The sequence below is a fragment of the Stegodyphus dumicola genome, chromosome 3, assembly GCF_044657685.1.
Source record: "Stegodyphus dumicola isolate Sdum_Otavi_A_Nest chromosome 3, ASM4465768v1".
In the NCBI taxonomy this organism is placed as follows: domain Eukaryota; kingdom Metazoa; phylum Arthropoda; class Arachnida; order Araneae; family Eresidae; genus Stegodyphus; species Stegodyphus dumicola.
Window position 1 is genome coordinate 137,568,529 of NC_140770.1, and position 8,361 is coordinate 137,576,889.

At 33.3% G+C, this 8,361-nt stretch overlaps 1 non-coding gene across 1 annotated transcript; it reads left to right on the forward strand.

Annotated features, from left to right (window-relative positions):
- Positions 1–1,056: 1,056 nt before the first annotated feature.
- On the forward strand, positions 1,057–1,130 carry TRNAI-AAU (transfer RNA isoleucine (anticodon AAU)). Its single transcript has one exon. It is a non-coding gene; the product is annotated as a tRNA-Ile (tRNA).
- The last annotated feature ends 7,231 nt before the right edge of the window (positions 1,131–8,361 follow it).

Consider the following 8,361-nt stretch of genomic DNA (forward strand, 5'->3'; position numbering starts at 1 on the left):
TTACATTTTACTTAGTTTTAATTTTAATTATTTAATTACTTTAATCTTTAAAATTTTAACTATTTTAACAATTATTATTAATTAATTTTATTTAATTAATAATAATTGGCAAATGTTAGTTTTTAATACTAATTAAATAAGAATTGATTAATATGATAATAATTAACTATTTAATTTTTAAATTATTAATGATTATTAATAGTCATTTTATTTATTTATTTACTTTTGTTTCACTTTGCTGACTGTTTTCTATAAGGCTTCGGCACTTCTAATTTTAGAAATTAAGCCTTGCAAATGGCCAGAAACACATAAATTAAACAATTGAGCTCAAATTAATCCCCTCCACACCTGAAATTTTCCAAGCTAGCCGCTTGAGCTGCGAACCACCTAAAATATTTATTATAAAAAATCTGATGTGTACACCACATGACTTCCTTGTACGACATATTAAATTATACGCTTTTTTTCTTGCATTTCATAAACTTATTAGATTGAATTAAATCTACTTCGCCGACAGCGCATTAACCACAATATAATAAATGCATTCTTTAAAATTCACTTTGTTTACCATAGAGACACTCTGGCGCTAGGTTTACTTAACAGTATTATATTTCGTTCATATTATAAACTCAGAATGCACATAATTTATATCATTTAAAGAATTATCTAATCGTTGCCATATGTTCTAATACTAAAGCTAGAACTACGTATAACAGAAATTAAGCAAACAAAACAAAAAAGAGTTTTTCACAGACGATTGATTATTTCTCATTTAATTAAGGGGACTCATACACCTTAAACCCCTTATGATCTTCGAATATGCGACTGTTGCAAGAATTGGGATATTTTATTTATTTTAAAAGCAATTCTTCCAACTTTTTACAGCTGATTACATAATACAGCTACTTTAGAAACTAGTAACCAGAAAGTGTGTGTTGCCAAAAATATTTTTGTAAATTATAATATTCTACACTTTGTTCACAAATTATCATGAAATTTTAAAAATTAGTGTAATGTTTATCCTAGATATGTCGCAGTTTTCTACCTGAACAGCGCGGCCCGTTAGCTCACTTGGTTAGAGCGTCGTGCTAATAACGCCAAGGTCGCGGGTTCGATACCCTCACGGGCCAGGCGATCCTTTTCTCGCGCAGCACATACATTATAAGATTCTTATAATACCTACGAGCATTATAAAGTGTCCCGAATTTACACTATTTTTTTTTAACTTCATTTCGTCATGAGAATGTTATTTACTTTTCTAAAGTATTTATTTTTTAATGAATACTTTAAATATTATTATAAATAGGTTGCAATTTTCGAAACTTATGTCGAAATAGAGCATAGCGAAAACAATATGAAAGGTAAAAAAAAGTTTTTGATTGATCAAAAAGAAAGTAATTGAAAAAAAAAAATTAAGACAGCTGAAAATAAAGAATACTTTCGATGAAACAATAATGCGCATTGCTTTTCTGTGATGTGTACAAGACAATGTTTTTTAATAGTTAATGTTGTCTAATAGTCAACGAAATTTAAGTATAAAGCAGAGTTGAAAGCAGAATGATTTTTTAGCTTTTTGTTTTAATCCGCTTTGTGACAAAAGTTTTCATCATGTTTCCACCTTGCGCGCATGATATTTTAAAAATGGCTAATGGTACATACTTGAAATTGGATGGAATTCTTTATATGGCTACTATTTTCTAACTGAACCAAAAATTTGATGAATATTTTAGTATTAAAAAATTTATGTTCGAAAACATTACAGATTTTTTAAATAAAATACATTTTATAAACTCAACTCAAAATAAAATAAAAATTTAACATGACATTTTTAGAATTTTAGGTTCACAGTAGTTTCCAAATGTTATAAAAGTTATATATTAAATATGGAATTAAATTATGCAACAGAATGTTTTAAACTGTGCGCGCAAGGTGGAAACATGACGAAAAATGTTGTCACAAAGCGGATTAAATTATCAAAATATTTGAGGCAACACAAACTTTCTGATTACTATTTCAGAAAGCAGCTATATTATATAGTCAGCTGTAAAACGTTGGAAGTAATTGCTTTTAAAATAAATAAGTTATTCCAATTCTTGCAACAGTCACATATTCGAAGATCTTATGGGTTTTAAGGTGTATGAGTCCCCTTAATTCAGTTTTCACTTCGCGACAATGCAAAAATACATAAAAACTCAGAATATCTGTATTAAAAATTACGAAGTAAATCTTAAACACTTATTTCCTCGAAAAAATTCCAGAAAGGATTAAGCATAATAAATAATAAATGAAGGCGTTATCTTTGTTGTTGCGAAGCTAAGTTTCTCTAGATTGGCAACAAATCCGCTATCCTGCTGTTTCAAATGTAAACAAGAGCAATGGCCGCCAACAAAAACATTATTAGGCTTAGCGGCACTTAAACAATTTTAAAATTGTTGATAATTCTAAAAATATTGCATACAGATTTACTAAAGGCATAAAAATCTTAACCGGAAGATAAGAACAACATACTTCAATTATTTTTAAAGCAAAAAATGTACAATTTACAAACATATAAGAGTAAAGAAACTGAGATCACTGAGCCGGGTAACAGAGTGGATATATATATAAATATATTTATATACGTTTGGTGCGGCCGATTGCAACCAAAATACGAGGTGCATATCTACATGTTATAGCAGTCTTATATACAAAATTTCAACGTTCTGAGGCTAGTCGTTGAGTTATGCGAGATACGTACGTACATACGTTCGTACATACGCCACGAAAAATTCGGTACTTACGTATTAACGCAACCAGGCCAAAATTCGCATAAATCTCCAAATTTGGCGACCCTACTTACGGCAACCCTACGTGTTATACGTAGTTTTTCGTTACATGCGGGATTACATGCGGATTATTAATTACATGCGGGAGATATGTGCCCTTGAAATAGATGAAAAAGAAAGAAAGGAAATAGGCGGCGAAGGACTTATTGTAGAAATAGACGAAAGTTTATTTGTAAAAAGAAAAAATAACACTGGGCGTGTACTACCACAGCAATGGGTTTTCGGCGGAATTTGCCGAGAAAAGAAAGAGACTTTTTTGGTTACTGTACCTAACAGAAGCGCCGTTATCCTCATGGAAAAAATTTGCGGAAATATCAAGGAAGGAAGCATCATTTATTCGGATTGCTGGAAATTACAATATAAGTGAGTTCGAAAATGCTGGATTTCTGCATGGAACTGTTAATCACAAATATAACTTTGTGGATCCGAACACGGGCGTTCACACACAACATGTAGAGCGCATGTGGGGCTCAGCCAAATGGGCGCAACAAAAAACAGAGAGGAACAGCCCGTCATCATCTTGACTCATACCTTATCGAATTTATATGGCGCCAAGCTCAAGCTGTTAATGGCGAAGACGGTTTTCAATCAGTGCTAAAAGCAATAGCCAAAAGATTATTCTGCAACCGAAAAAATAATTCTGCAACTTATTCAAATTCGAAACCGGAAGGGTTTAATTGCTATTTTATATCTTAAAACAAAATAATATAAAAAACTGTATTAAGAATTATCTGTAATTAATAAATGTACATTTTCTTTCTATTCATATTTTTTTACACAAACTTACAAATCGCGCCAACCTGGTTGCGATAATACGTAAGTACCAAAAATTCTCTTCAGAATTCATTTTAAAACAGTTTTATAATTTTTTTTTTTTTTTTTTTTTTTTTTTTTTTTAAGGAAAAGAGTGTTTTATTCTGTCCTTACATACAGATATCACGGAAATACATCGTTAAATTGCATTTGAAAGAGGTCAAAATGTGATATTTTCGTTGAAATATGCTGCCTGAAACTTTTCGCGATTACAATACTTCCTTTTTACTTCGTACAAGGAAGTAAAAAGAAAAACATATAATGATTTTAATGAGTCCATCTAATAAATAATAATAATAGAGAAGTAGAACCACTTATTACTTTTTAGCTCGCCTAATTTTGAGCCGTAACTGAATTCCTTAGGTGAAATATTCTACACTTTGTTCACAAATTTTCATGAAATTTTAAAAATTAGTGTAATACTTATCCTAGATATGTCGCAGTTTTCTACCTGAACAGCGCGGCCCTTTAGCTCAGTTGGTTAGAGCGTCATGCTAACGCGTAGGTCGTGGGTTCGATCCCCTCATGGGCCAGGCGGTCCTTTTTTCGCGCAGCACATACATTATAAGATTCTTATAATACCTACGAGCATTATAAAGTGTCCCGAATTTACACTATTTTTTTTTAACTTCATTTTGTCATGAGAATGTTATTTACTTTTCTAAAGTATTTATTTTTTAATGAATACTTTAAATATTATTACAAATAGGTTGCAATTTTCGAAACTTATGTCGAAATAGAGCATAGCGAAAACAATATGAAAGGTAAAAAAAAGTTTTTGATTGATCAAAAAGAAAGTAATTGAAAAAAAAAATTTAAGACAGCTGAAAATAAAGAATACTTTCGATGAAACAATAATGCGCATTGCTTTTCTGTGATGTGTACAAGACAATGTTTTTTAATAGTTAATGTTGTCTAATAGCCAACGAAATTTAAGTATAAAGCAGAGTTGAAAGCAGAATGATTTTTTTAGCTTTTTGTTTTTCCTTAATTCATCCATTCTGTTTTTTAGGAAACAAAATTTGAGCTTTATGATGAGAAAAAGACTGTTTTAGCCCAACGTTTAGGTATCAGAAATCAAAGTGCATTTAACAACCTGTTCAGTGATAAGAAGTCGTGGCTAATCAAATTATCAACAGAGCAGATATCATGCTACTGTAGAAGGCCTATATTCAATGTCTGGTAATAGGTTTTGCGTAGTTGGTTTTAATAATTGGCACCTGAATGCCCAGTTCCGCAGCTAGAGGTTTTGCCGCAACTTTTGGTACACAAACAAACCGAAAGGGGTCAAAATAGAGGGATAGAGATAAATAAATTAAAATTCTGTTTATTTTTTAGGTAAAACATTTATTCCAACATTTTGAAATAACATTATTATTATTTTTTAAAACTATTGAGAAATCTAGAGATTTTCATAAAATTAGATAAAGCAATAATCATGAATTTAGCATATATTTTAACCAAGTCTGTTTGAACTTTGATTAAAATGTAAATGATGGCCAAACAGAATATTGCTTCCAAAACAGAAGTAAGAGCGCAAACAGAAGGTTGTTGCTTTGTTTTATTTTATGTTTTATTTTATGTCTCTTTCTCTCTTGATACAGAGATTGTACCAACTGCTGCTAAATAGACAGTACAGAACGATTTCTCAAATGCATAAAAGAAAAACCGAATTGTCGAATTATCAAAAATATAATCTACTAGCTTTAAAAATTTACGAAGGATGTCTCCTCACTACTTGTCGCTTGCGATATAAAAATGTAGATGAATTTTTAAAATCATTAGGTTATTTTCAAGCAGAAGGTGTGAAAAATAAGCAATGCCGGGGCTCGAACCTGGAGCTACCGTTACACCACGAAAGCATGCAGAAAGGAAGTAGAAAATACCTTAGATACTCACCCTTTCAAAGGGTGACTAGAGATTAGGGGACTAAATCGCCAAATCCTGGTGGTAAAGAATCATCCTCCACCACCTTTTAGTTCGGGAGCCACTGTAGAGGCATTAGGTTATTTTGAAGGAGGAAATGTTTAAAATGTGCATTGCCCTCTCCGAGACTCGAACCTGGACCTCTCGGTGTGTGTTATCGCTACACCACGAAGGCATGCTGGAAGAAGGGAGAAAATGCCTTATAAGTTAATAACATTCATTCCAATCCAGTCTTTCTTAAGTTTTTAGAATTCTACTTTTCACGTTTCATTACTGTTTTCCTCGACTGATTTCTCCATGCTCGTGGTCGCTTGACTTGCGCATCTTGTTTGCGATATAAAATCGGTTATCAATCCTTCCGTTTTTCCACAGAAAAAGAATGGAACTTTTTTTTAAAAAAAATATGCACAACGAATGTGCCAACGCCATTACAGCTGTTAAAAGCCAAATGGTAATTAAATTCTCATTTTAATAAATTTGTTTTCTTCAACAAACTTCCTATAATAAAGTGAAAAGAAAGAACCTTTGCTTTCATTTCGTTTCAATCTCAGTTCGAAAGGAGACGCTTACGGCTCTATTTTGAGAAGAGCCGCAGATGATTACTTCTTCGAATCATCGTCTCAAACCGCAGAAACTGGTTAAAAAACATCTCCTAAATCTCAACTGCATATGCTTTCGTTCTCACCGTACATGGAATATGGTAAAACGGACGTTGTGGTTTACAGCCAAGCATCAAACCAGCAGTTTCTCTGAAATGTCAAAATGCCAAAGAAATAAAAAATGACAAACTCAACAAAAGTTGTAAGGAATTATCTTCTTCCTTACCATATACCCTCCCCGTGGTGTAACTGGAAGCCCGTTCGGACGGCAATTGGGAGTTCAAATACAGACGAAGGCATTGCTAATTTTTCCTATTCCTGAGCTGAAATAAATCTAATGACTCTAAAGCTGATCCCGAACAAATGTGGTGAACCATAATTCGCTACCACCTGGATTTGGCAATCATTCACTATTTAAGGAGGAAGAATGTAAGCAATTTTAACCGTCTTTACCTCGTGCTTTCGAGTGCAATTGAAAGCACATTCAGCAAGCAGTCGAGAAGCCCAAGACTGCTAACGGCATCACTGATCTGCTCCAAATTTCTAATGGATTTACAATAGCTCGCCTTTCCTGTTCTAAAACATTCTAGTGGATGAATAAGAGTCGCTCAAACTATGCAGTTTTTGATAATTCGTCATCACTAAGAATTAGCGATTAGGTCCCTTCTTTCCCAGTCGCCCTTCAAATGGGGCAGAACGTATGGAATATTCTCCCTTCTTACCGCGTGCCTTCTAGATGCGGGCAGATTCGTTCTTTTATCTGCTCAGATCAAAGCCGTTCTGTCGCTGAACTGAATGGGTTCTTCTTGACGACTCACCACTCACTAACAATAATCTTGATTAATGAGATCATAAACGAAGAGTGAATCAAGATCGGAGAACAAGAATGGAACAAAGAACGAAAGAATCGAACTAGCCATAGGATCGGAAGAATCGATTCAATCAGATTCTCTCCCTGAATTGATTACTTTCAACTGTAGTTCTGAGATTCCTAAAACAGCCTTTCTACATAGAACAAACAATAAAATTCTCGAATAGAAACATGCTAAAAACCTGGGCAGCTATAAAATTTAATTCCGTTCCACTTTAGAGTTGAAACATTACTTTCTTTCCTAAAATGGGCATCGAACATTCCTAACACTTTCAACAAGTGGAACACCGCTCGGTTCTATGCGATCACCGTTAGCTAGCACAGTAAAAAGAGCCGGCTTTTAAACCCGTTCACGAGTGGATCGTACATTCCTAGATCCATCGTTGTGTGACTGGAAGCACGTGCGGCTAGCAATCGGGAGATCCGGAGTTCGAATCCCTTGAAAGGCACTGCTGCTTTTTCCTGCTGCGCTAATTTCTTAATCAATTTACAACAGACTTGTCAAACCCGTATCTCAAGTAGGTCAAATAGTCACCATTTTACAAGCATGCGGGATTCAACGAAAAACAATTCATACATTTAAAGAACAAATACATAAAACTTGACGTAATACTGCAATTCTTTAACATAAAGTAATCCTAGTAGTAGATGAATACCTATTGTTCCTTTCCCGGCACCTAGCATCCTTTAGAAAAAGGATGCAACAAGCTTTCAGATGTCTGGAGACATGCTGCATTTTTAGACGTCAGATGAATGTCTGTTAACTTGGACTTCGGTGGAAATTGGCTACTTTTCATAAATGAGAAACGTTGTTCATAGTGATACGTCTTACCAAATATGGGAATTAAGTACGTCACAAATTTATGGCTTTCTAGAAACCACGCAGATAGGTATTTGAAAACTTCGAGGTCACCCATTTCACTGAATTTCTTTCGAATAGCAGAGAATTTCTAACAATTCCATCTGCAATTGGATTGACACTTTCTAAATGGCAGCTGAAAAAATATTTTTGAAAGAAACCATATCAAGTGTCCTTTTCAGCATCCGAAGTTATATATATGTCAGGATGTATGGGTAAAATTTTAATATTTATTAATATACTAGCAGTTACGTTGCCAGCTTCGTCTGGCTTTTAAATGTATCGGAAAATGCCTGAAGGGGACACCAAACGTTAAATTTAGAAATTGCGCAGAAATTTACTCTGCAAAAGAAATTCATCAAAAAAATTTCAAAAAATGTATTACATATAACAAAATTACAACGAAATAAGCAATATCCTTTAATACAAATATTAATTATGTAATAAATAAAATAATCAACTTTTCGT